Source organism: Zosterops lateralis (genome assembly GCF_965231275.1).
Source record: "Zosterops lateralis genome assembly, chromosome: 4".
NCBI classification, from domain to species: domain Eukaryota; kingdom Metazoa; phylum Chordata; class Aves; order Passeriformes; family Zosteropidae; genus Zosterops; species Zosterops lateralis.
In genome coordinates this window covers 9,839,274-9,866,973 of record NC_139765.1, presented here as the reverse complement: position 1 = coordinate 9,866,973, position 27,700 = coordinate 9,839,274, and the positions used below count along the sequence as shown (strand labels likewise).

Here is a 27,700-nt window from a genome sequence, read left to right as displayed (position 1 = left end):
GCTGTTTTTAAATAGGACTGAGAACCGTGGGGAGTCCAGAGGCGAAGGATTTATTTTAAGCTGGGCAGAGGTAAAAGAATTTTGTAAGTTTGATACCTTTTCCTATCATTTATCTAGCCAGAGTTTTGTGCTCCCCACTGTTAGGCTAAAATCCATTTGAGATCACTATTTTTTCTAAAACTGGAGGTAAAAAGAACTACCCAGTCAAAAGCATTTTGCATATGAAGTGATTAGGACTTTTTTTTTTTAATGAAGGAAAGCACAAGGCTCTTTTTAAAAACAAACCGTGAGCAAAAAATTATTGCATTTCACTTCTAAAACCTGATGTTTGGAAATCAAGTTAAGTTCAAACTTGTAATAAGCTATTTCATTTTGGTTTTAGTTTATTTGTACTGCCTTCCCTTTTAATGCATGAAAGAACAACAGTTTCAGATAAGCCACTTAGAAGCAGTTTCAATGAAAGAACACAGAAAGAATCAAGTCGCTCAATTCAAGACATAAAGTCCTTGTCCTTAAAACATTCCCTGAAGTCAAGCCACTTGATCAAGGGTGGAAGAAGAGGTAGTAGGGTCTAAATAAGCATTTCTGCTTTCTATCTCATCCCGTTGAACCCTAAACAAAGTTGGACTTTTTGGAATGTCACACTGCATTTGAGCTTAAGGAGTTGTTATGAATAACTCAATTTTGCTTTTGTGAAAGAGAGATGCTGGTGCTGGTTTTGCTTTTGTTTTGTGAAATCAATAGTGAAAAACTAGAGGTGGTGTTCTACCTGTTTTTTTCATCTATTTTCAACTAACTGCATCAATGAATGAGTGTTTCCTCAAGCATCCTTTCTATTCTGCACTGCTGGAATATTTGAGGGAAAAATTCTGTTTGGTCCACTCCTACAGAGAATAATCCAAGGTATGCTTGATCTAGAAATTGGTATCCTGGGCAAAAAAATGCATTCTCAGGATGATGTTCCACCTATACTTTTTGCGGATGTAAACCCAGGCAAAACACAGCAATTTTTCTTTCGTGTGTAAACCATTGCAAATGCACCTTGCCTTTGAGGAGACAGTAACCTTTTAACCTGAACCAGGAGGTTTAACCTGAATCAGAAGGCTTGATCCCCTTGCTTAGAAACTTCCTTGCATGTGCCAGAAATATTGAAAATGCTTCTGTGGGAAGAAAGGAAAAGCAAGTTCAGCTGGCAGTCCCAGATGTTGGCTCTGCTCATTTCAAGCACTGCTAACCCACCTTCATCCCATGGAACACCAGAGATCAACATGGTTCTGGGTGAAACAGGAAGAATTAAAATCTACTGTCCCTAGAAGGGACTGAGCCAGGTGCAGGAGAAGAAGCAGTCAGGCTGAGATTGTAAACTATGTTAATTTTTTCTGTATTTTTAGTCTTTTAGCAGCAGCTGATTCCTTTTGGCAACAGGTAGAAAACATCCTTTTTTTTTTTTTTTTTTTTTTTTTTTTTTTTTTTTTTTTCTTTTCTTAACTGCCCAAGGTCTGTAGGAAAATGAGTCCCATTAACTTTCAATGGATTTGCTCAGCTCAGACCTAAAGATGTCTTGGATATTTTCCCTTCTAAGAGATGGTCCAAAAGAGTTCCATATCATACTTAGTGAGAATATTATTTATATTTTCTTTACTGTTTATACAATTTTTGGAAATGACCTGGTGTGAAATTAAGTCTGTTTCCTTCTGTCTCTCTGTCCTTGACCTTGCCAGCTCTTCTTGCCATTCCTCTCTTGGCCAAAGCCTGTTTTATGACAGAAGGATGGCAGTCAGCTTGCAGCTGGGGGGAACAAAATACAGGTTTACTTCAGCCCTGCATTTTCAGAAAATGTTTTCTTGACCTCGTGGAGGAGGTAATAAACAACCTTTGGCTTCTGCTTCAGCCACCATTTTACCTGGGAAGGTCAACTCCATAGCTCATTTCCCATTTTCTATGTTACGAGTAGGAGACAAAGTAAACAGTGAATCCACTGGGACTACAGGACTGCTTGAGAGTGGCAGGGTGTGCAGGAAAACTGCAGAGGGAAGTGCCCTCTCTAAATATGGTTTATGGTTGCTTTTTTCTGTGCATGACTTCATTTCTGAGGGCACTGGTCTTGGAGAAGCACCCACTGGTCTGGGTGTAGCTCAGTAAGGGATGTGGCACCTTGTGCTGCCTTCCACCTTGGGATGTGTGTGTTGTTCTGGTCTAGAAAGCTTTGCTGTCTAATTTGGCTCTGCTTGGCTGTTGTTATTTCTGGTTTACCTCTGTGTGAACTAAACCATGGGGATGTCAGGTTCATCCAGGCTGAGCAGTTCATTTGCTTTGCATCAGCACAAGTCGTGCACAGAGAGTCCCTGATTCCAGACCCCACAGTAAATACAGCACTGCTTGATGAGACACCACTAAGTGCTATGGTACCTGCTCTAAAGCTGGGATGATTAAGAAGGTTTGGGTATTCACAAAATTAAATTAAAACATCTGAACTGTGTAGAAGCTCAGCTTAGGAATTGGTCCTTTTTCTTTATGTTCCTTATAAAGTCATAGAAGAGGTAAGTTCATGTTTTGCCTCTTTGAAGAAAAAAAATCAAACATCAAATCCTACCAAATCAGAGAAGGCTTCTGGCTTACATATCCATATTTAGAGACTTAGAATAGAAAGTGTGAACAATTAAGGAGGAATTTATCTGTGCTACTAAAGCCCATTTAGCTAAGTGCATTTCGCTGATCGAGTTTGAAGCTGGCAGCAGATGGGTACCCAAACACAGGGATGAATTCAAGGATCACTTGGAGTAGGAGCAAGTAGAATTTTGATTTTCCAAGCAGAAAAACGAATGTGTCAACCTCTAACAAGATGAATTGTTTATTTCGTGTTTATTTTCAAAGTTTGCTGAAACGAGATGGTTATCTCTAGAATTCCGCCCACTGAAATCTGTGGATTCCTGTACTTATCTGGTCCCATCTTATATTTTTTTAGGAGCTGGAAAGAAAGCAGGGCTTGTCTGGAAGGAAGCTTGTACTCAAGTTTCAATGTCCTCTACTGATTTAGATTCACTTTTTGGCTGCGGAAAGGATCCTCAACCTATCAACGACACTGACAAACTTAAACTTTTTCAAAGAGTACTGATTTTTTTTATACATGCAGTAGATTCTAAAGTGCTTTTTGTATAGTTCAGTTCAAGTGGTTAAATAGAGAAAGCATGAGAAATGTAAACATTGTTGACATGAGCTGTTTTCTATTAATTAACTTATGCCAGCACTTTACATGCAGCTCCCTTTCCCCAGAAGATGGTTTGCCAAATACAACACAGGTTACATGGTGGGAAAAACAACCAGGGGAGTCAAGTCTTGATCAAAACTTCTGCTGCCATGTACATTTTTGGCACTGGCACACCTGTGACCACGTTTACAGGAGCAAGCAGTTTTACTACATAAACACCAGGGCTGCTGAAATACCTCACTGACACTTTCTAATAGGTGCATATGGAAGTTTTTGGGTAATAATGCTCAAACAGGATTCCCTACCCTGCTTTTATGCTTTCTTGGAGAACTGGCAATCCAAGACTGTGCAGTTGGCTGGGTACTTGCAGCCTTGCTCCTTGGCATCCAGCCCTGGTATTCTTTTGTCTCAATTCTGCATCGTGGTTATCACACTGCCTCAGCACGGGGAAGGAGCAAAAACATTTTTAAAAGTGCAAAGGAAGAAGTCGAATTAAGATAAACATTTACATAACTGGGGAAAATTACCCAGGAAGGACTGGAAATCTGATGACATTCTGTTTGCCTAGCGCAGTATTGAAACAGTTTGTGAGAGATACAAACCAGAACACTTTGTATAAATCACTGTGAATGTAAGGACCTGTGGAGCGAGACAGTAAACATTAAAATTATCAAGCTGGCTCAGCACAATAGAACTTACTCAAGACAATATTTTGCACAATACTTTTGCTAAAGCACTCTTTAGATGGGAAAAAAGCAAAGCTTCATGTTAAGAAAAGTTGCCTTACACTCTATATGTAAAATCTATAAATTTTGCCCACTCTAATTAATCTAGGCCTTGCCATTCTATAAATTCAGGACTTTCTGAGACTATAAAATTTGCATTCCCGCTTCACTTCTTTTTATCCTTAGGTAATCATAAGGTGTGTTTGTACTTCTGATGAGTATTAGCCAGTAGAGGTAAAACTGTGCAGAAATTTGGGCTTTGTACTGACCAATTCACAAATCTGCTTGATACAACCCGTGTGAGATGTCAGACTGCATCTAAGAAATGCACTTCTGTTTTATTTAGAAGCAGAAGCTGCATTTGGAAACCTACCACAATATTTGGCTCCTCTTTCTGAAGCTAGTCTGAGTTTTTTGTGCCCTCAAATTAGATTAGATGAGTGTTTTCTCCCAAGGCTTCACTGTAATCCTAAACAGGATTTCTCAAGAGTTAGGGGTCAGTTGCAATATTGAAGGAGGTGCTGGCAAGCTATGGAAATGGATGCTTCCTCTTTTTTGGCTGGGGTAATCTAAAAACTCTCTTGATTACAGCATATGGTGTGTGAAAACAAGCATGCAACCAATCAGATAGGCAAGGCTGGAAAGGGAAGTAGCTTAGGAGGTCTGGGAAAAATTCACAACAGGGAGATCTCAGCAAAAAAGAAGTTGGGGAATTATTAATGTGCAGATGGATTAGAAATCCTTCTCCTATGGGAAAGGACCACAGCAACCACAAAATTCACATTTTCAAAATGAACCACAAGGATCACTTCCTTAACCAAGTCTTCTCAATAATAACATAAGACAAGCAAATTCATTAAAATAACATAACCAACCTTCTCACTGCCTGGGAAGAGAGAGGAATAGTTTCGTGCTCAACTTAAATTTTGTAATAAATACTGTATAAGAACATAAGCTAGATAACATATGTCATGATAAATGGAGTCTAGTCTACCAGGAGGCATTTATTAATAAAAACTACAGCGACAGCCAAAACAAACAGGCCTCCACAGAGCTCAAGTTTCTGTTTCGTGTTCTGCATTTGTGAGAGATGTCTCGAGCTCTGAGCACAGCAGTGAGACAGAGAGAGGCTGAAGGATAAGTCAGGAGATGGATACAAGATACTCACTCACACCAGCAGATAGGGAGACATGGGGAAGAGTCTGGCACCAGATTAGATGGAAGAGGAAAGTCAGGCTGGTGAAGCAAAGGGAACATGGAAACATGACAACTGTGAAGGAGTTCTGGGAGGAGGAAGGATGAGTTGTTTGAGTGCTGGAGCTGATTTATTCACTTTCTGTGGGAAACTTGCTGCAGCTCCCAGTTGACTGTCAGTTCTGAGCATCTGGACAGATTGTGAGCTAGCATCCAAACTCTGTGTTCCCTTTCTCTTCTCACAGTCTCTTGCCCTTCTCTTTGTCTCTCTTACATGTCTCCTCTTGCTCTGGTGGCAGCTGTATTCTCCTTGAGAGTGTAGTATTTGAGGATTTCCCCATGGGAAATGTTTCTAGACTTTTCCAGGATGATGGGGGGTTGCTCCTTGGATCAGCACCTGTGATGAATGTGGCACAGTGCCCAGCCCTATGAGCTGGTAGTAAAATAGAAATGCACCTTTCTCCATCCCCTCTTTGGCACTGTTCAGAACAGCAGGACAGTGTCAGGGAGTTTTGGGTGCTCTAAGCCTGTTCATATCATATTAGGTTTTATTCAGTTTTATTTTGTTGTTTTTTAACCTTTGGAAACAGGTTTTACTTTCTTCCCTTCAAAAGTAAACAATTGATTCCAGGGCCAGTAAAAATATAATCCTGTCATGAGGCCTGAAGCTGAGCCCTTCCCAGCAATGTTATGACAGGTCATTGTTCTGTCAAAAGATTATTAACTTTTTCTTGGTGTTAAAATATAAATAAATAAGTAGGAAAGTTGTACGTGTCCCCAGGGCACTTGCTCAGCTCTGGACATACCAAGTCAAAGTAAATTTCTCATTACAGAAAGGAGAATGGGGACATGTTTGGAACAATGGTAATCAATTTCAGAAATGCTGGGATTTATTGGGCATGGCACTTTCAGATTTTTGAGGCATGTGTTAATACTCTTTTCTCCCCATCCCTTTTATACAAACAGATAAAACTTTTGGTGGAATTAGAACACAAATCACATGATGCATAATGCTAAAGAAGCAGGGACACAATAATTCATAACAAGTTTCTCTGCTCTTCCCAGAGACAGATTTTATTACCAAAGATTTGGTGTCCACTTTAATAACATTTATTTTTTTTTAGATATGGTTCATCACTTTCCCAGAGTTTAAAAGCCATGCACATACCATGAAGAGAAAGATGAGAATTCTTCTCTTTCAGGTCATCTGCTTTTCGAGTACATGACAAATATATATCTCTGTATTTCCTCATTAGGACATAGAGAATCATAACTCAATTCATTTTCCATTTTGAGAGTGTTAAGTAGCTGTTATCAATAACATAAATGAAGAGTACTGTAATATAATTCTTCCATAGAAATGACAATTGAAGAAGTTTCTTTTAGATGAGAAGGCTTCCCAATTCACAGTGCCCAGGGGTTTCTTTTTCACATAAGAAACTCCCCATTTCAGTACCCAGAGCTGAGCTTGCTGTTGGATCCCTTATTTCTGGTGCGTTAAAATTTTTTTGCCACTTGAAAGTAGGACATATAAAACTGATTGGTGTTGAAGCTTAGTTTGGGGGAAAAAATAATTTCATATTTGATCTCTTGCTCAGCTTTTTGTGCTTGGGAGGTCTCTGGCTTACTATAAAAATCAGATAAAATTGGCTGCCAAAATCAAGAGTCATAACAATCCATTTAACAAACTTGCCAGATTTGCTGGAAGATCTAACACTTGATCCTCAGACATCTGCCTTTGCTCTCTCTGTCACTCAGTAACAGAATATTGTGTTCCTTGTTAGGTTTGCTTCTTCCCATACCCAGCAAGGCCATTTCTGTTGTTCTGTGGGAGAGTTTATGGCCCTGGCTTGGTTGCTGTGACCAAGATCATTCTGACTCTTGCTCACTGCGAAGCTGCTGCCACCAAAAATGACAGCCTGAACTTCTGCCTTCCTTTATTGCTCCTTAGTTGTCTGTAGCTCACATCAAATCCTGGATTGTCCCACCACAGCTGCTCCCTGGAACTTTGCTGACAGAAGGACAGCTCTTATACTTGTCACCTCTTAAGAGATTAATTATTTCCATGTTAAAAACATTACCTTTCAGCCACAGGTGGTGATCTGCCACATCCTCTCTGCCCTTTCTCACTTGCTGCAGCATTGGGCAGGGCAGGCACAATACCATCAGCCAGAGGGGTTGTTCTGGGACAGTGGAGGCAGCAGATGTTGCCAGGAGCAGCCTGTGACTCACAGCCTGGAGGAGTCCTCATGCACATCCATCATATTCTTGGTTTCCGCCCCAAAATGCCCAGGTTTTTCCCCCAAAATTCACAGTTTTTTCCCTAAAATTCCCAGTGCTCCTCCTCAAAAATTCCCTCTTTCCCACCCCCAAATTCTCTCTTTTCTACCCCCAAAATTTCCCAGTTTTGCCCCCAAATCTCTCTCTTTTCTCCCACAAAATTCCCAGTTTTTTTTCCTCAAAGTTTCCCTTTAGCCCAAAAAAATCCCCAGATTTTCCCCACAATGTTCCCAGTTTTTTTCCCCCAAAATTCCCTCTTTTCCCCCCAAAAGTTCCTGGTTTCCCCAAAAATTTCCAGTTTCCCCCCCCAAAATTTCTCTTCCCCCCCACAGATTCCCAGTTTTTTCACCAAAAGTTCCCTTTTCCCTCAAAAAAATTCCCGGTTCTTTCCCCAAAAATTCCAGTTCCCCTCCAGTTTCCTCTTTTCCCCTTAAAAATTCCTTTTTTCCCCAAAAAAGTTCACAGTTTCCCCCCAAATTTCCCCATCCCATCCATTCCCCCCCCAATATGCTGGATGGGATCCTGGCATGCTCCACTCTGAGACAGGGAATGTCAGGGCTGGTCTGTGCAAGATGTGCAGAATAATCACGGAGCTGCTTAAGAAGAAAACACAGAATAAAAGAGTAGCTGGGACTCCAGTCTCAGTGCAAGCAGGGTTATTTTGTTCCAGTGTCACTGCTGTCCCTCCAGCTACCTCTTTGTAGCTATAACATGACCCTGCTTCACCCCAGAAAGATAAATCTGCTCTTTACCTCATCACTTCATCATCTAATTGTTGGCTGTGTGCATTATGTGAGGCAGTGCTCTGGCACAGCAGGCAGAGCCGAGCCCTGTTGCAAGTCCATTAACTCAGATGGAGCTTTACCTGCAGAGATGAATGTGCATGGAACTTCAGAGCTACTTTAATCAGAGTGTTTCATATTCATGAGCCCCTGTGTAAAGAGAGCTGTGTAATTAAGGTCATTCATAATGCTGTGGGGTAGTCAAGCTAAGATAACGAAGGTAACTTGTTTTTTAAGGGCACAAATCCATCTCCTGCTGTGGATCCAGTGCATGTGTTCAGGGGAAGGTTTAATGGTCGTGCTGCTGTTCTCTGAGTGCATGTAACAGGAAGAATAAGGTTTTCTGATAAATAACATATTCATTTTGCTCAGTGTTGATGCCTCTAATCAAGACTGCGCATAAAAAACTACAGTGAATCAGCGCAGTGCTCGTAACTCTCTCCTGAATACTGGGAAAGCACAAGATTTTGGGAGATAAACTGCTGTGCCTTTCCCTTCCCTCGTACTCCTTAGAATCTGTCAGCCTGTGAAAATACAGGCATCCTTTTCTGTAGGGAAAAGAAACACAGCGGGTATGAGGCACATGCAGAGTCTCAAAGTCCCTCACTGTTTGTCTGACTCACTCAGAGCCTTGGAAACTCCCCTTCACCTAAAGTATGACCTGCTGTGGGAAAGCAGAGGATTTTGGTGGTTTTTTTTTTTTTGTTCTTGTAAGTTCCCAAATGGTACTTGTGGAAGAGGTTTAAAAATGTGTTTTCAACACATCACACAATTAATAATTAGCTCTGTACTCCCTTTTGGCTTAAGTTGCAGGGGAAGGAGACATTCAGCAAGGCTCTCTTTGCTTTCCACAAATCTCACAGCAACGTGCCATGAAATAGTTCAGCCCAAGAGCTGATTCAGGAAGGCATGAGAAGAAATTGTTGCAGTCTAAGCCCTCTGCTTTTGAAGACAAATTGCCATTTTCTTTAAGAAAGCTTATCTGAGGGAGAGGCTGTTGGGCAGCAAAACTTCACTGCCTCCATCTCTTGGGGAAGAGCAGATGCTATCTGGAGAGGAAGCAACAATCTTCCTTTTCTTTGCATGCTGGTTCTGAGATCCAGGAGCCAGGACCTCCCTCCTCCAGGGCAGCAGCTGTTAATGTGTTGTATTATCAGTCCCTTCTCTTTCCAGTGTGGAAATCTCAGGAAGCTTTTGTGTCCTATGGCCTGTCCAGGTCCTCTAGTTCCTGAATCAGTCCCATGTATTCATCAGTTTAAGCCTTTTTATGGAAGTGGAAAGAGTATTGCTGGGTTAATCACCTGGAAAAAGCTCTCTAGATGGAGCTGAGGGATTTGTTTGGGGTTTGTATTTACACAAATTCTCCTGCACTTGATTTCATATCAAAATACAAATAATTGCTTCTTAAATTTGATTTTGATGTTTATTTCCAGTCTAATGGTTTTCTGTCCTCAAAAGTACTCATTCACAGTGTCAGTGGAGGCTCACTGGAGGTTTTTTTGATATTGCACTTTAGAAAATATTACTTGATTTTTGCCGGCACAAACACTGCTCCAAGTTACATTGGGAGACCTGTAAAGCTGGTATAATTCGATATGGAAATGTTTAAATCTCTGCACAGTGAGGCAGAGAGAAAACCACTGTTCTGAAACTTTTGCATGAGTGTCCAGTTTGAGCTTTTTGGGATCAGGTGAGATTAATGAGAGCTCTCAAAGCTCAGTTGGATGATTTCCCTGGCTCTGCACTAGGCTGTAATCAGAGTTGAGTCTTATTCTGCAGCAAAACCCCCACCTTGAACGCCAGGAAAACGTCAAGGTGTTTCACAAAAATAATGATATTTTATCTGATTCTCTTGTCATGTTCTGGACAAGATTATTCTTCATTTGCAAAACTTACCAGGATGCTGAAAAATGGCTTGTCACACCTTATTGTTCATGTATTCACTGCTTGGTAAATGAATCCAATGTTTAACTCACAGAGAAGTCAGGTTTTTAAGGGAGTCTGAGATTCTCTGAAGAAAGACATTGTTGTATAAGGTTGTCTGAATAAACTGCATGTTTCATTCAGAGAATTTACAGCAGCTGAGAAAGAATAAATGTCTGTTGCACACTGAAACACAGAACTTGATATTTTAAGAAAAATAAATTCCAAACATTTTTCTCGGTGTCTAAATCCAGTAATGGTTTAACAACCAAATCTGTTCTCATGCCTACCTTTGCAAATTCTTAGGGCTAGGTGCTTTGAAAAGCATAAATAAGCAAACAAGAATAACTGTGTGAAAGGCATTGTTCAGTACTTAAGGTTTTAAGTAGAAACTAAAAGATTTTGCCATAGAATTTTCCATGAATTGTAATGGAAGATGGGTTAAACCACCCATTCTGCAACACTTATTTTCATTAGGAGTTCTACCACTGCCTTCTTTCCCATCATTGAGGTCTCTGCTGGTATTTGTATTTTTCTTTTTTTCCTTTTCCTAGTCCAGACAAATACCACAGTGATGAATATGTTAGAATAGCTTCTAAAATAATAGAACATACATAGTTTTTCACTCTTTTCCCCCCCTCTGTAGTTTACCTGCTCTTACAAATAGATAACCAATAGTCAAAGCAATTCTTTTTTTAAGAAGACTCCAGGGAAAAACCATCCAGGAGATACCAAAAAGTTCAAATAATTTATTTGACAGTAACCCATTTGTTTTTATTCCTATCTCTCAGTTTTGGAAAGAGGAAGAAACACCAAAGTACTGTGGCATAGTCAATTTTTTTAATGACATTTGTGCTTTAACCTCAAATGGGAGAATTTCCCATCTGGACAAATATCCTGTCCACTTGGACCTACCCCAGTATGAGGCACTCTACGTTTCTGTTAGAAGCTTTAACATATTTGGGTTTGTTTTAAAGAAATGCTTTTGTGCTTTTTAGCTTCCCAAGCCATTTCAGGACAAAGAAACAACTTCAAACTGTCCAAGCCTTTTCTAATATTAGATTTTATAGGTAGGTGGATCAGTACCTTTTTGTTTCTGAAAGCAATATCTTCTAAAATGCATTTTAAAAATACTTTTCCAAATATTAAACTTATAATTGCCAAATTATATGAACATTATGTAGCATAAAACTTAAAATTGCCAAATTCTATTGCTTATAACAAATAACAAGCTATAAGCAAACAGTATCTAGCTGCACTTCATATAATTCTGGTGAATATGGTATAGAGAACTAAGATTTTATCTGAAGAGTTGTGCTTTGGAAGGAGATCAAAAAGAGTTTCTCTTCTAGTTGCAATTTTGTTTTGGTTCAATGTTTTTGTCAGGAGGATCTGGATTATTGCAGCTGAATAGAAAAAAAAAAAGTCTTTTCCCAATGCTTTGAAAGCAAAATGTCAGACAAACTGATGTTGTATGAAAAATTACTCCACAACTACTGAAAAGGAAGAAGAAAGAAATACCCTCAAACCAAACAATCAAAGAAACTCACTTTCTTTTTGGGTTTTATTCTTTCCCTTGGTGATGACATTCAGTGGTTGATTAATGCTGCGTCAGGCCACGTTTTGTTTAGCTACATAAAAAATCTTTCTGCAAGCTCTCCCCACTGCCTTTGTGGATGGTGACAAGAGCTTGGATTTTCCTGGTGATGATTAGTGCTGTGGGGCTGTTTCCAGAGCGCTGAGTGATGCTCTGATTGTCCATTCTCATCAGGCAACATGAGAAGCAAGTGCTTTCCGTGGAGTGTTTCTTGTGCCAGAGGATGTGCATCACTCTTCCAACAGCTTGGCTTCTCTCCTTCATACTGAGATTCATTTGGATCTGCAAGCTGTCCCCTGAGCATGAACTCTCTGTGCAACTGGAGATGCCTCATTCTCTTCTAATCTCTCCCCCTTTGAGCTGTTTGTACAAGACATGGTTCATCTTCAGAATCTTCTAGATCAGTCTCCAGAAATTGCATTTAAAATTTCTTGATTTGACAGATTTTGAATACCCTAGATTGTTGTTCTTCGTTTTTATTGTGTCACCCAAATTTGCTTCAGAGAGTGGTGCTGCTTAATTTCATTATTAAATATAAATCCATTCTGGTTTTTATTTAAAGATAAATAGGTTACTGCATAATTTGCTGCTTATTTTCTCTGTACTTCTATTTCTTTTGCAGTACCCTGTGTAAATAGGGATTCAAAACTTGAAAAAAAAATTTAAATGTTTGCTGCAGCAGAATCACAGAACAGAAAAACATTCACAGAATCACAGAACAGTTCAGGTTGGAAGGCACTTCTGGAGATCATCCAGTCCACCCTCTCTGTTCAAGATAAGGTCAGCTACAGGATGTTGCTCAGGACTGTCTCCAGTAGAGTTTAGTGTCTTCAAGGAATGAGACTCAACAACCTCTCTGGGCAACGAGTGAATGATTGATCTTACAGCAAAAATCTTTTAAACTTATATTTAAATGGAATTTTGTGTGTGAGAGAGTCAGACCAGTCTTCTTTGTTGTCTTCCATGGGGTAAGATGTTCCCATATTTGCAGTCTTCTCCCGAGACATTATTTTTTTTCCAGACTGAACAGTTCCAGTTATCTCATCCTTTTTGCATGACAGATGCTCCAATTTTTTCATGGAGTTTGATGAACTCAGTGTGTCTCTCTTGTGCCAATAAGGCCAGAACTGGGTACAGTGGCCTCACCACTCCTCAATGGAGGGGAAGGACCACTTCTCTCCATCTTGTTGGCAACACTCTAGCTGATGTAATTAGGGTATTGTTGGCTTTTTTTGCTGAAAGGGCACATTGCTGTCTCTTGTTCAGCTTGGTATTTTGGTATATATCACACTCAAACAGTTTCTTTATTCCATCTGAATCACTGCTTCTACATCTTGCATGCTTTATTTTCATGTTGAAATCATCAGAATCATGTTCATCCATGCAGGCTCATGTTTGGTTGTTCTCTTGTCAGGACAGACCAAGGCTTGGAGGTGCTAGTCCCAGGTCTTCCTTCTCCCCAGGACTGTCTGCCATGGGATTCTCTCAGGCAGATCCTGGAGGAAAATTGTGTGCTCATCTGAAGTCCTGCTTTTTGCACTGTAACTTGTTTCCTTCTTACAGGATCTTGAACTCCACCATCCTATGGTCACTGCAACAAGGTTGATCCAAATCTTCCCACTCCTGACCAAGCTCTTCCTTTTTGGTAAGTGTGGGGTCCAGTAGACCATCTTCCCTTGTTGATTCCTGGATATTCAGGAAAAGGACTGACTTGCAGTTGCCTATTGTACTGATTTTCTTTAATTTTTCTGACATCTCTGTGTTTACATTCCCAACCCTGCACCTCAGCTGATTAGAACTAGCTGGGGTAAGAGCTGTTCTGGCCTGGTGCCCAAAAATAATATTCCATCATTTCCTGATGGGGGAAAAAAGTCCTGTAGATTTGTGGCCATTTGTCCTCACATCTATCTGCAGCTCCTTATTTCCCTTGAGAAGCATCCAAGACCATTTAGAAGTTGAATTTTCCGATGTCCTCACTGATCTCCAACCCTTTCCCCCTCTGTTTCTTGGAAGGACCAGCTTATGAGGACAAATCTCCCACGTTGTTTAATTCCATTATTCACTGCTCTGTGTCCATTTTATTCTTTTACTCTTCTTTTTTTCTGAACTTACTTGGAGATCTGCCCCCTGTAACACTTACAGATGCATAAACATACAAAAAGTGGGCACTTTGTCATGTTACAGATTTTATTTAACAGCAGATTCAGCTATCAGATTATCATTAGGTAATGTGCTGACATACACACCCCTGAGGGAGATGATTGTGAGCTGCTGGAGGAAAAACGATCAAGATTAGTCTGCCAAATATATGGTAGGTATTAATCATCATCAAACACAGCATTTTTTTTCTCAGAAAAGCACTAAACGACAAAGTTTGTCCCTTTGTCCACAGAGTTACTGTAGCATGCAGTGAACTGGGGTTGTTTTGACAGATTCAGCTTTGACAGCATATTGATCTAATAATTTCAGTTGCTTTCTAGCATTCCAATGTTTTTTCTCCTCAGAATTCCCCTTCAACACATAAAGACATGGACTCTGATAAACTTGGACTGAATGCATATGCAACTTATGTTACCTTCATTAAGGGACTTCAAATAAAGTTTAAATCCTATTTCATAAAAAAATCTTATCAATATCAATAAACTTATTAATATTAATAATTTAACAGATGCCATTAAATTATTATTTATATAATAATATATATTAATGAATATTTACAAAGTTGAAATATTAATATAATTAATATATAAATATTAACAGTGGGAGAATATTTACCATTATTGAAAAGACCAAAACCTTCTAGACATTTTCAATATGTGAATACCTTCTTATACCTGGAATTGAGCTTACTTAGCATTACATCTTTGCATTCTATGTCCACTATGGCATACAGAGAATAGAAGTCAATATGCTTGTATGAAGTACTTGAACATAAATCAGGACTTGTGTCTTGAGCCTGGTGAGATTCAGAACATATAATGATGGATATTAGTAAACTGAGGTTCTACAAGAATAACTTTAAACTCTTTGTAAAACAGTCTCTCTGCATTTCCCTTAGAGACATTAGTGTATTTAAATTCTGAAATTCAAAAAAAAAGGTTAAGAAAAAAAAATGGAATAGAGAATCAAGACAGTTTTTTACATAATCTTACTCAAATTTTTTCACAGAGTAGATTGAACCAGTTCTTGAATGCACTAGATGACTCAGTTTTCCACTTCACATTCTACCCATTTTGCCCTCACTATAGAAATCAGTCTCTTTCTTTAAAATAAATACATCAAGTGTTGCACATGATGTTAAGGAGGGGGCACTCATCATGCTGATCCTGGTCTCAGGGCCATGATGCAGATCACAGTGTAATTGCTGGCACCAATAGAACACAAAGGAAAAAAAGTGTTTTGTTTATCTACTACCCTTAAGTTTGCAACATGTTCAAATAAATATTTGTGTAGCTAACAGATTTAAAGCTGTGCTGTGGGTACCTCTTAAGACTGAGAACTCAGTGATATTAACAATTTGCCACTAGGATTTTGCCAGGAGTCACTAAATGGAACAATTAAATTTGCAGTGTTCCTTCAAGGTTCATTTCCTTTCAGGAGAAGATCAGCTGTCAAATAAAACAAGAGTTGTTCTAGAGAAACAATATAATCAATTAGTGACTAATTGAGCACTTTTAGCCAAATGATTTTACCCATTAATATATTTTTTCTCAGCACAGTTGCATAATGCTGCTTTATCAGAATAGTTAATTATGTTAAACTTCAGAGCCCAGATGAATTTCTGGGTTCATTGAAGGGAACATAAAACTAGCAATTTTGGGAGTTTTGATCAAGAGAGTCAATTTCTCCAATAAATGACTCTTTGTGGATAATATATTTTTCTACCTAAAACCTGCTTAATTATTAGCATAATACCATTAAAGCTCTCTTAGTTTTCACATATCAGTCAGCATAAAGATCTCACATTGCTCTGCTGACAGCATTGCCTTGACTGATACAGCACAGAAGTATGTTAAATACATTACTGTTTCCATTTTGGTTTGCAAGCGCTTTCATCTGAAAAGAGGAAAGGAGAGGATGGGTAGTAAAAATTATTTTTCCTTCCTCATATAAAATACAGTAGGTGAATCCAATGTTGAAATGGATGAAAGTATTAATGTGTCCCAGTCATGAGCATAAGGTACCACTAAGCATTGCCTTCTAAAAATATTGTGTAGGAGACCTCCTGAGAATGAATTAGGGAGTGTGTGATAACATTGAAATAAAAGGATTTGTGTAGCAGTAGCTGAAAGCAGAGGCTGGTTTGTTCTCCTGCCAAATGGATATATACTGACTTCACTGGGCTTACTCACTACATGGGGACCAAATCCTGTTTTTGTTGAAACCAGTGACAGAACTCCCATTGACCTCAGCAGAACCTGGAATTAATGCTCTGTTTCTCTGTGAATTATGGTTTCACATCATTTACAGGAGGGAGCTTTCTCTTCTTGGTCAACACGGTAGGAGCTTGTCAGAATGTCACAGAGATCTATGAAGTAGCTGCAGAGTAATGTCACTGGGAATGAGAGGAGATTTTGACTCTGTTTGTCGGAGAGGAAACTTGAAGTAATGAACCCAGAGTGCAAGGAGACCACTGGAACTGGAAGATTTGGAAGCTGCATGGCATTCATAACAGCCACTGGAGCTTCTGGTTTGCTGCAGTTAATACGTGATAGGGAAAGGGAGGGAATTTCTTATCTCTCACACACTTTCTCTTTACAATCAAAGCTAGAATGTAATATTTCTAAAGTGTAGACAGGAATTGCAGCAAATGAGTTCAGCTAGTGGCTTTTCTCAGTGAACAGAGTGGTACGTCAGCCGAGCTTTTCCTGCTCTCTCAGTTCCCTGGAAAATTCAGAACATCGTAATGAGTTCAGAGATGACATTGATGCTAGGTCACACAGCTACTGGCTGAGGAGTGATGATGTGCACTCTGAGAATGGTTAATGTTTCATTTTATTGCACAGCCAAAATAAGACAGAGCTATAGTGCCGACTATTTTCCACTTGTACTCTGGGGATCCTGAAACATTTCACTTTTCCTGGTGGCTATATGGAGCAAAACAAAACATCAGCCAGTAGTTTACATTTTTGCTGCCTGCTTTATTTAGCACCAACCCTGAAGTGACTCTGGGCATTTTATAAAAAGAGAACTCTCACAACACTGAGCCCATGTGAAAGATGGTGTCGGCTTTCCTCTGTGGAGATTAAAAACAGAGGATTTTCTGTGCCAAGCCCAACTTCATGGCTAAGTTAAGCCAGGGAGCCTGTTTTCTGTCCCATCCTTGGCTTGGTAATGCTGTCTGCAAAAGTGTGTTGTGGATTAATGGTATAACTTGTTCTGTCAGTCTGTCTTCCTAAGTGAATTCACTGGTCTGGGATGTGACTGCTACTTGAAGATGAGCCTTGAATCGAGAGCCATGCAGAGCAGTCCTTGCTAAGAGAAGGATGCATTGCAAAATGAACATGAATTGCCATTTTTCAGAATCATGTGTTAGTGCTGCTAGGTTAGAATGTTGGTATTTTATATCCCTAAAAAGTTAGGAGTTTGATCTTACAATGAGACGTCATTTATTGTTTCTTTCTGAAACTTTCTCTATAATTCTTTCTGTTCTTTTCTATATTCAATTGTCTTTGCATCAGTAAAAGACAGTGAATCACACGTTAATGGAAAACATTAAGGTTCTTTTTAGATGTCTTATACATTTAACAGCTAAAATCAAAGAGGAGAGATTGTTTAGTGAAATTTGATATTGCTATTGAGTATTGAGTATTGCTATTCAGCAAAGCCCACAGCTCAGAACTTCCCCAAAGAGGACCAACAACCCTAAAAATAAAATAAATCAGCCTAGTGACATGGAGAAGTACCTGATGGAAAGGGCTCTGAAGAAAACATGTTTTGACAGCCTGATTTGCATATAGATGTGGATGCTCAAAACAGGAATTGTTCTTTGAGAAGGGGTCAGGACACAATACAAGTAAATCAGTAAACCAGAAATGCTTGTGGGACAAAATATTTCAGTCTTTCAGGCAGCTGAAGTCCAGACATTTGGGGGAAGTAAGTTAAGTAACTGGTGGTGGATTTGAATGAGAACATTCATCTTGTTTGTCAAAACCCCACAGATATTCTTCAAACCGACAGAAGCATCTGAGCACATTTCCCCCTTTCCCTACCCTGAATGAACTTGTGAACTAGTTGGGCGCTGCCTGGGTTCCGGGCATTTCAATAGTTTTGGCTGTATTCTAACATTCAGCCTAGAGGAATTCCTGTTAGTTTTCTTTATGCTCTTTATTAAGCTTTTGTTTTGTTCCTTCAGGCCTTTTCTGTGTGTTGAATGGGAAAACCATTTTATCTGATGAAATTTACATTTCCGTAATGGTGAGCAATGGCTGCTTTTTCCGAGAATGTACCATGCAAAGACCCAGAGTCCAAACATTCTTGAACTTTGTGTTGTTTGGTTGGTAGGTGAGATACACGTGGACCTAGACTTCAGTTCTGCAAGTGACTTTGCTCTATACATTGGATGAGGGGATACAAAAGCTTGATGCTCTGCATCTGAAATTTTTATGGGCAGCTGTAAAACCCAAACAGTTTTGGGGTTTTTTCCATTAAACTTAGGAGTGTTCTGGAGAAGGACTGATGAGGAAGAGTGCTTGCTGCTTCCTTAGCAGCAGGTGATCAAGTGAGCAAATATCTGAGGGCGTCCTGGGTGTTATTATTGTGGGAGCCTGCAGACAGCAAGTGCAGAAACTTCAGTTTCAAGCATTCTCTTGGCACATATTATAATATCAGTGGAGCCACATAGAAGAGCCTGGAAGAGATCAAGGGGTTTTTTACCTGGTGTGGAAACAGCCATCCATCCTCCTGCCACAAGCATTGTGCAACCTGCACTGTCCAGGGCAACATTCTTTCAACTGGTTTTCTGGATGAGCATCATGATGCAAATATCAAGATGGAATCATGCCAAACTCATGGATTTCAGAGATCTTGGATTAATCTGGCAGGTGCATATGGTACCTAAATTTATCCTGTCTGTGGTGATGCAATCCTGCTAAGCTTTCTATCTTACTCAGTCTGTAGTTGTAGTGACCAATACATTGAAACCGCACATCAAAGCCTTTTGGTATCACCTAAGACACAGCTATCATTTTGCCTCATGAAGCTTTAAAATATGCCCTGCTTTTTAAAATTTTATTTTGGACACATCAGAAAGCTTCACAAAAAGTTGTATTACAGTGTTTTAACTTGGCTCAGAGCCAAAGACCATTTTTTCCCCTTGCACTTTTAAAGTCTGTGGACATAGATTTACAAGTTTGGGTTTGCTTGGCCATTGCTCCTTTTCTGTCTCTATTTTTATCTCCCATAATGTAAGGCATAAACCAATATAATCATCCTTGGACCTGTGAGGAACAAGATCTCAAAGGCAGTCAAAAATCTTTTCTGATGCTGTTTAAATGAGAAAAATATATAATTTTATATATAAAATAATCTAATTATTTTATTTGCCTGAAGCTTTGAGATCAAATTGGGAGAAGCAAATTTACTGCAAACAAAACAGAAATATATTTTAGCTGATTAAAACCACGTTTTCTGCCTGCTTCACCTCAGGTCATCAGACGGATAATATGTCTGTTCTTCCCACGAAAAAAACCTCAACAATTAACTTTGGAAACAGCCCTCTAGGAAAGGTGAGTCTGTGTCACAGGATATGGGATGAGGTAGTGCTCTGAGGGGATGGGAACCAGCAGTCCAGCTCAATACATTATACATCAAATTTACAAAGCTGACTTTGACTTGAGCAGGACAACAGGAGCCTTGTCCAAGCAGCTGTCACCAGGACTGGCACTGGTTGTGAGACTGGGCTGGCTTTTAGAGTTTCACTGCAGGAAGATTTAGCACCAGGAAGTTTCCATTTGCCTGGCTGCTGGTGTAATGGATGGTATGGCTCTCTTTACTATTTCAGGCTTTTCCTGGCTCACACAAGAGCACCTTGTAATACCATAACATCATTTATTTACATCCATGTGAGGAGGAGCTCAGTTTGGTTGTTTATTTGTGCTTGGGAGTGGGTTACTTTCTCTCAGCACAGCTTTTCCTTGCCATAGCAGTGAAAAGAGACTGATGTATTTCAAAATTAGTCCAATTAAATGTTCTCAAAGCTAAGAGCAAGTCTGATTTCACAGTCAGAATACCTTAAATGATAACTTGATCTAGCATTCAAGTTGCAGTGTGATTTCCAATGTCTTTGAATACAACTGTTCTGCATAATGATAAAAAGTGTGATTAAATACAAGACACTGTTAAACACTTTGTCAAACCCATATTATGGTTTAGCAAAACATACCTTGTGACCTATTATGAACATTTTTTGCTGATTGCAACTGTTCTTTCAACCCTTAAAATCAACACTGTACTTTGTCTGAAATATTTAAATGCAGATTTCCAGCAGCTGAATTTTTTTTGTCTCATCTAGTTAGAAAAGAATCACATACCTCCAAATTAATTTCCAGATTTGCTACTACTAACAGACCTCAACATGATTATGAATGTCATCAATCTCTGCACCCTATGATGAACGCAGGGAGAAAAAGATCATTAGGTAATATATTCCACAGCAGGACATATTCCACTGAAAAAGTCCTGCCATCACAAAAAGATGAATATAGGAGCCAACAAAAAGAGGGTTCTTGAGCTATTTAATGTCTCATTTTGTACTTAAGAGATGTATTATTCCTTGTGAGTTGAGTCAGCAGGGGCCAAAATTTATACTTGAAAATATGGACTGGAATGGTACAGATAGGGGGGAATAAATGATGCAAGATCTTCAGCTTGTCTAAGACTTCATGGTGCTGATGACCACCACAACTGTTCTGGTCAGGACCATGAAGCATCCTGGAAGGACTGAGTTTGTTAAGGTTAAATACAATAATAAACCCAAAGACCTTGATCCTGAGACCTACCATTTTCTTAAACACTTCAAATAGCTAATCATTTGGATTTAATGTCTACACATATGAATTATAGCTATAATTTTGTACTCTAGAGAGATCCCATATTGTTCCATTAATGAGTTATGAAACCACTGAGAAATACAAATATAAATCACACAAAATAGATCATGGCTATGCTCAAAAAGTATTGCTGCCACAGCAAATAACCCCCAGCTGAAAAACACAGCAGATTTTCTTCTCTTTCAGAATAATTTAAGCATAGCTGTGGCCAAAAACAACCCACCAGCAGAAAGATTCTGATGTATAGTTTGCTTATTTTGTGTAGTTTGATGCTTTCTTAATGCAACGAACGTAAACCAAAATATAAACAGTCTTAGGTGACTGCTCTGTATCAGTGTGTCCCCCAAGAAGAAACATGAATGATATTAAAGTGGATAGGTTTTTCTTTTTCAAATTTGTTGAAACAAATTTGCATGGAGGAAAAACTCGAATCATAGTAAGGAAAAACTCGAATCATAGTAATGTTTCATTGTCTGTTAATGTGTATTGCTACTATCCTTAATAATTTTAGTGTATTTTTACCTTAGGATGAATTTAAAATGTTGACAGGCAGAAATCCTCTTGGCAGCTGGGCAGATTTTCTGGTGAATTGTTCGACAGGTTATAAACTTGCAACTATGTGAATTTTTTTTAGAGTCATGTTAAGAGTGTGGACACACGTTCAATCCAGATCAAATGAACCTTAGTAGACAAATTAGGTAAAATACTAGTAGGTAGTCAAATGTCCCCTGGTAAAATTTGATACAGTCCCAAAAGAGATGATGTTTGATGCCAAAAAATCAAAAAATACTTGAGATGTGGTTTATTTCAAAAGCTGGCTTCCTGTGAGAAATTCTAAGCCATGCCAGCTGAATCCAATAAGAGGACAAGAGACCTTGGGGTGTGTTGACGTAGAACATGATTTTATAATTTATTTTTCTAAATGCAATTTATTTGAGATATTACCAGTGAAAGCACAGTAACATTTAAAAGGAATTTGCGTTTCTGCTTGACATTTCTTGGCTAACATATCTAGTACAAAAGTCACAGAATTAATGACAAAATCCAAGTTATAGTGGGGTTTTTTTTTCTGGCTTTGTAAACATCTATCCCAAACAGCTATCTATGCTCCAAATTAGCAACCCTGAGTACAGTAAATTGTTCCTAGAATATTAGCTACTGTATTATATATAAAACAAATTTATTTTGTATAGCACCATTTTGTAAGGTAGGAGTTTATGATTGTCATTAACACGAGTCCACAGAGCTCAATGACTGTAATCAAGATGATTAACCCCCTTTTGTTAGAGACTTGATCCTGAGGAAAAAAACTCTCCAGCATGTTGGTGTTGTTTTGTATAAAAATTTTGATTTGTAAGAAAAAAAATCTTAAAATTTTATGCAGGAAGCAACTCAGCTCCATTTGAAGCTGTTCACAGGACCAACCTCCTCCAGGGCCTGTATCCTTGGTGTGGACATTTGGTGCACATCTGCAACCATGTTCAGTTTCCTCCTAAGGAATTTAGCCCATGTGTGGTGAAATAACTTTGTGAATCCAACAAATACCCAGCAAGTGGCCATGACTGGGGAATTTAACTCAAAACTGCAGCACAGCTCTGAACCAACACAAATGTAGGTATCCATACCTTCAAGAAGCTCTGTCCTCAGGACTAAAAATAAGATTTTTTTTTGCAGGCAATATTGCATAGCTAATTTGAAAACCATCATTTAATTGTATTGACTCATTTGCTAGATAGATGAGTCCTGTCTAACTCTGAACGCATCAGGTTTTCCCAGCTAAATCCTATGACCAAAAAACATTAAAAAAGGAAAAGAAAACTTTTCCAATTAATCTCAAATGTGCCTTCATATGTTAATACAGTCATGAAACCTGCCTAAATGTGAAAAATTTACATGTCTTCAAATTCGTTTGTTTTACTTTCCTGAATGCAAATGACCATACACGCAAAGGATTATTTTAATTGGCATAACTGATACCTTTTCTTTTTATTTAACTTTGTGCAAGTTACTTTATTTCCCTTTGCTATAAGTAGAAGTTGTTTTTTTATTTCTCCTGAAGCGGTTACAACTCAGCCTTTTGGAAATGAAGAAGTGTTACTTCAACAATGAGTTCTTCACATTGCCACGTGTGAAAACATGTATAAAGTATGTAGAGAGTGTGTATGTGGTATGAAGCTGGCTAATCAGAGCTTTCTATGTAATTCTTAGTGGGTGAGGAAAGGAAGTGAGAAAAAAGGTGTAAAGGGCAAGGTTCATGAAGAACCAAATGGAGAAAGTGCAGTGGGAAGTGGGATAGAAAAATATATAAGCCCCTTTCTGCCCCAAGGAGTGGGGAAACTCTGCAATGAGTGTTTGTGTTTAGACAGGAGGTGACAGGGAATTCTGACTTGCTCAATGGAAATCTTGACAAAATGTCTGGGCAACTCATTTCCCTGATAGTCATGGAGCTTGCTTCTGTCTAGTTTTCCCTATGCAGAGGCATTCTTTTCCCTGCTTTGCTAGGGCCCTGAGAAATAGAAAAGAAGATGTCATCTCAAGCTAATTCTATAAACACTGCTATCAGAAAAGACATTTTAAACTATCATAAAAAGGCCCATTGTGCAACTGGACTCTTGGAACAAGAATGGCTTATAGCTCAACCATTATTAAAGGTTAATGTTCCTATCATTGCATTCCTTTTTCTAGTTCCCATAACCAGGCTGTAATGATAGATAAATATATGAGCTATTTCTTTGTGTTGGCAAAATCACAATTCAGAAAGACATAGTTTCCTAGGTTATTTTTAAACTAATATACTGGTTTATAGCTAGATGAATAAACCCATCTTTTTTTAAGAGAAAAGACTTTTAATGTTCTGTCGCTTTAGCCAAACGTGAGCATTTGTGAACATTTTTGTCTATCAAAATAGAGTAACAGCTTTATGAAGTAAACTCATGAACGGAAAAGGAAAATAATTAAAACAGTAACATTAATTTACTGTTGCCAAATGTTAACCAGTCTTGTACTTTCCACAATTATTTTTACTGTTGTACAATAATTTGAATGTCTTTGTGTCTTTGTCATTGTTGTGCATTGTTATGTTCCTGTAAGTGCTGAATGCTGATTCCAGGGTAGAAATTCTATTTTCTGAGCTGACCAAGCAACAGAGTCTGCACATCTCTCTTCCAGGCTCTCCCAGTTTTCATACAAGGAGCACAATAATGTCTTCTCTGTTTTAGTGAGTTGCTGTACACCTTGGTCAGTGCACTAGGAGTGCTTTCTATCATAAAATGTTATAACTTCTAAGAAACTCTGCAGATTGAGGTCTAAAAGTTTTCCTGTGATAAGGCAGGGGTAGAGCATCTTAGCCCAGGCTTGTTTTAAAAGTCAGGATGAGAAAGATTCAGTCTTCACAACTTCATCTGATTTAGAGAAGCTTCTGAACATCCACAGAATTCCTCTTGCCCATCACTTCTGCTCTGCTCAAACATCTGCAGGGCTGCAGGTGCTTCTGAGCAGGTGGATATGAATGATGGAGCTTGTGCATCCTTCACTCTGTGCTTTTCAGGCCATTTTTGGGTGAGTCCTTAGCACAGCACAGCTGTGCTGTGCTCAGCACCTCTTCAAAAGGATTGAATGAAGTATTACTGCTCCTGGTTACAGGTTTTCTAGTCCAGAGACAAACTGAGGGAAGAAGCAGGTCAGCTGCAGCTACCTCCTATTTTTGGAGTCAAACCACTGCAACCGATTCTGTGCTAAAAGTAATCTCAAATAAATTCTTTTTCTTGCAGGCAAAGAATGCATTCTAGTAACTCTTTCTTGGCTTGTGTTGACTTTGAAGGGAAATAAATAATTCCCCATTCAACAATCTCAAGGAAAATACCTGTTAAAGGTAAGTTGATGAGATACTTTGATATCATGGCCTCATGGCAGTGATAGATCCTAGCGAACAGAATAAAATTGGAAATCTGTTTTACAGAAAATATTTTTTATTTCATTGCATAAAAAAAATTCAGCCCTAATCCTCTTTAGCACTTAGATATTACTAAGTGTTATATTTTTAAAACCTAATTATAGGACTTCTTGTTTTAAGGGAACTCCCCCTGCATTTCGAGCCGGATGCTGCAGTACTGTTGTGAGGAATGTTGTCCTGCAAGCTGAAAGAGAGAGATTGATTAGGCAACTTTCACAAAAAACAAAACCCTACTTCCCTTCTCTCCCCTCTCTCTTCTTCCAGCCCTCCACTTAAACAACCCCCTGTGATAAAAAATAGCACTTAAAATTGTGTGACACACTCTGAGGAAGACTGCTGGGCTTAATTTCCTTTCTGTTTTTCCTTGCCTCCCTATATAACCTTTAATGTCGTAGCTCAGAAGATGATTTTTTTCTTTTTTTTTGGCAGGAAAGAGAAGCTGTGTCAAGAGCAGAGGCAGCTCGTGATATGCTTCAGTGTGTCACAATATGTCTGCAAGCACACACCTTGGGTAACAGCCAAAGAAACACTGGGGACAGTGGGAGGAAGAGCAGGATGAGCAGGATGAGCATGGCCAATAAAAGGCCCCCTCTGTAGGGTATGGCCATGTAGACATTGGTCACATCATGAATATTTTTTCTTACAATTGATTTGTTGCACATGTAAACTTCCTTTTGCAGTAACAGAGCACGAAAGGTGGCTGGGGATGAACACACCTGTCTTTCAGGTGTAAAACTCCTTCAAGTAACAAGAAAAGACTGCCTTGAAAGTGGAGCCAGTGTCACATATCAGGCTTTGGGTGTTCACATTGGCTGTGCAGCCCTCTCAGCATCCCCTTCATCCCCGTGGAAAGTCAAGGGATGTGAGCTCCCATCAAATGTTGCCGACGGCCGTGACTCATGCTCAGAGAGATGGAATTAATTGTGGTTGCATTTCTAATGCTAATGCTGCTGTTTGCTCTTTACATGAAAGAAAAAGGAAAGAAGGAAAAGGGACAGCATTCTCCTTTCTAGCAGCTACACAATAAAGTGCAGCTTTCAAAATAAATGACTGGTTTTTTCCAAATTTTTTAAGGGGGAAAAAATCCTCCTGAGATGCAATCTTGAGCAAAGTACAAGAAGTTCCCAAAGGACGCTGAACATGAGCAAAAACATTTCCAGCATACTTATAATAATGCTGTGTTTACTTTGTCAATTAATGATTCATTACCCAAAACAGCTTATGCATTACAAATGGCTTGCACTGTATTTATGGAGCTGCAAACTGTAAATGGCAAAGATGGCTTCACTTTTCTTGCAGCCATTTGTTTATCTGAATACCAGAAAATAGAGTTGTAGAGAGAGTGGAGGGTGTCATATGTTTGTTTGTTTAGTCTTGCAGTGTCTTTTCTCTTTGATGAGGACCTCCTACACTCTCCATAGGAGAACAGGGCCTTCTCTTGGGTCTGAGTAGAGAGCTGGGCCACAAATCTTCTCTATTCCCCTTCCAAGACCTGTTGCTCCACTGCCTCCATGGGCAGAGGGATCCCACAATTGCCTAGAAGCTGAAAGGCACAAAGGCAGCTGGTTTCCAAGAGCCAATATGAGCTGGTCATACAACTTATGCTGCAGGACAGGCAAGAGGTCAGACTGAGAATTCCGCTGGTGTAAATCAGTCCAGCATGTCTGGACTTTAATGGAATGGGTTGATTTACACCAGTTGGGAATCTGACCTGCCACAGACAGAGATGGAAATTGTAGCCCAGTTAAATTCAGTGGGAGTTGTGCTCCTTTGTCATGTGTGTAACAGAGATGAGGTCCTGCAGCTGTGGGAGATGCAGCTCAGATTTCCCCACTCTGGAGCTGTTAAAATTATAGCAGAGCTTTTCAATCATGGCACATTTTTATTTTATTTTATTGCCATCAGGCTGTCTGAGCTCGGTTAAACATGTGGTGGTAACTTTATTAGACTTTTTCTAAAATTAATTTCACCTTGATGGCTTTCACCTCGATAAATTACATCATAAATGGATGTAGGTGAAAGCTGGAATCTTCTAGCGTTAGTCTAAAACAACAATTTTAATGGTTTTACTTTGCACATAATGGTTACAGAATTTGATCAAAAGCCCATCATGGAGCCCAAACAAGCCCAAACTGTCTTGCCTTCAAAAAGGGCACTTTAAGCACACTTTGCCATTGCTGATGACAAAAGATCCAAGCTGTTTATTTGTAGTCTTATCTTCAGAACAGTTTGGTGCACATTCAAACACAAGCCCACAGACGGATTTGCTCAAAAAGCCTCAGGCATCCAGTTCTTCTGGGAGAGTCCAAGGTGCACACACTCCAAAGGAAGAGTAAGAACTCCTGCATGAAGTGAGAAGCAGCTAGTGCTTTTCAAAGCAGCAGGTAGAAGGAATGAAGGGCAGCAAATATCTTGTATCTGGAAAGGAGAGAAAGTACACTTTGTTCAGCATCACTAGACTGTACTACTCCCCACATGGGATTAATGTAAAGGAGAGAGAGAAGAGCTTTGAATCCCCTTACAGAAACTATTGTTGTTTTAAAAAGAAACCTGCCGTTTCCTGGCTGTGTAAAATTTGCATATTTCTTGAAATTAAAGTATCAATACAGAGATATTATTCAATAGTTTCAGATAGTGGCTGCAAATCTTCTTTCCCCCCAGCATTTTTTTTTATTCATATTGTTATCAGTTTTTATGCGCACTGTGTATCTCGTGAATGCCAGCTAACCAGGGTGATATAAATCTTAGAGCTGTGAGAACTGAAAAGATATTTGCAAGCAATTATGCAATAACTGTATTAAAATAAAACAAATTGGGGGCAAAGTCTAGACATTTGCCTTTCGGTTATGTGATTCTTATCTCTGTCATTCAGTTTCTCCATGGAGATGGTCAGTAAAGTCTCCCTGCTGAAGAAAAGATAAAAGGTCAGCAGCAGAGTTGGCCAAACAGTACATTTGACACTGATATTGTATAATGTTTCATTATTGAG

At 39.1% G+C, this 27,700-nt stretch overlaps 1 long non-coding RNA gene across 1 annotated transcript; it reads left to right on the top strand.

Moving 5' to 3' along the window:
• LOC310908110 lies at positions 1–25,575 on the top strand. The gene is made up of 3 exons (XR_014589781.1): positions 1–70; positions 24,530–24,630; positions 25,141–25,575. It is a non-coding gene; the product is annotated as an uncharacterized lncRNA (long non-coding RNA).
• The last annotated feature ends 2,125 nt before the right edge of the window (positions 25,576–27,700 follow it).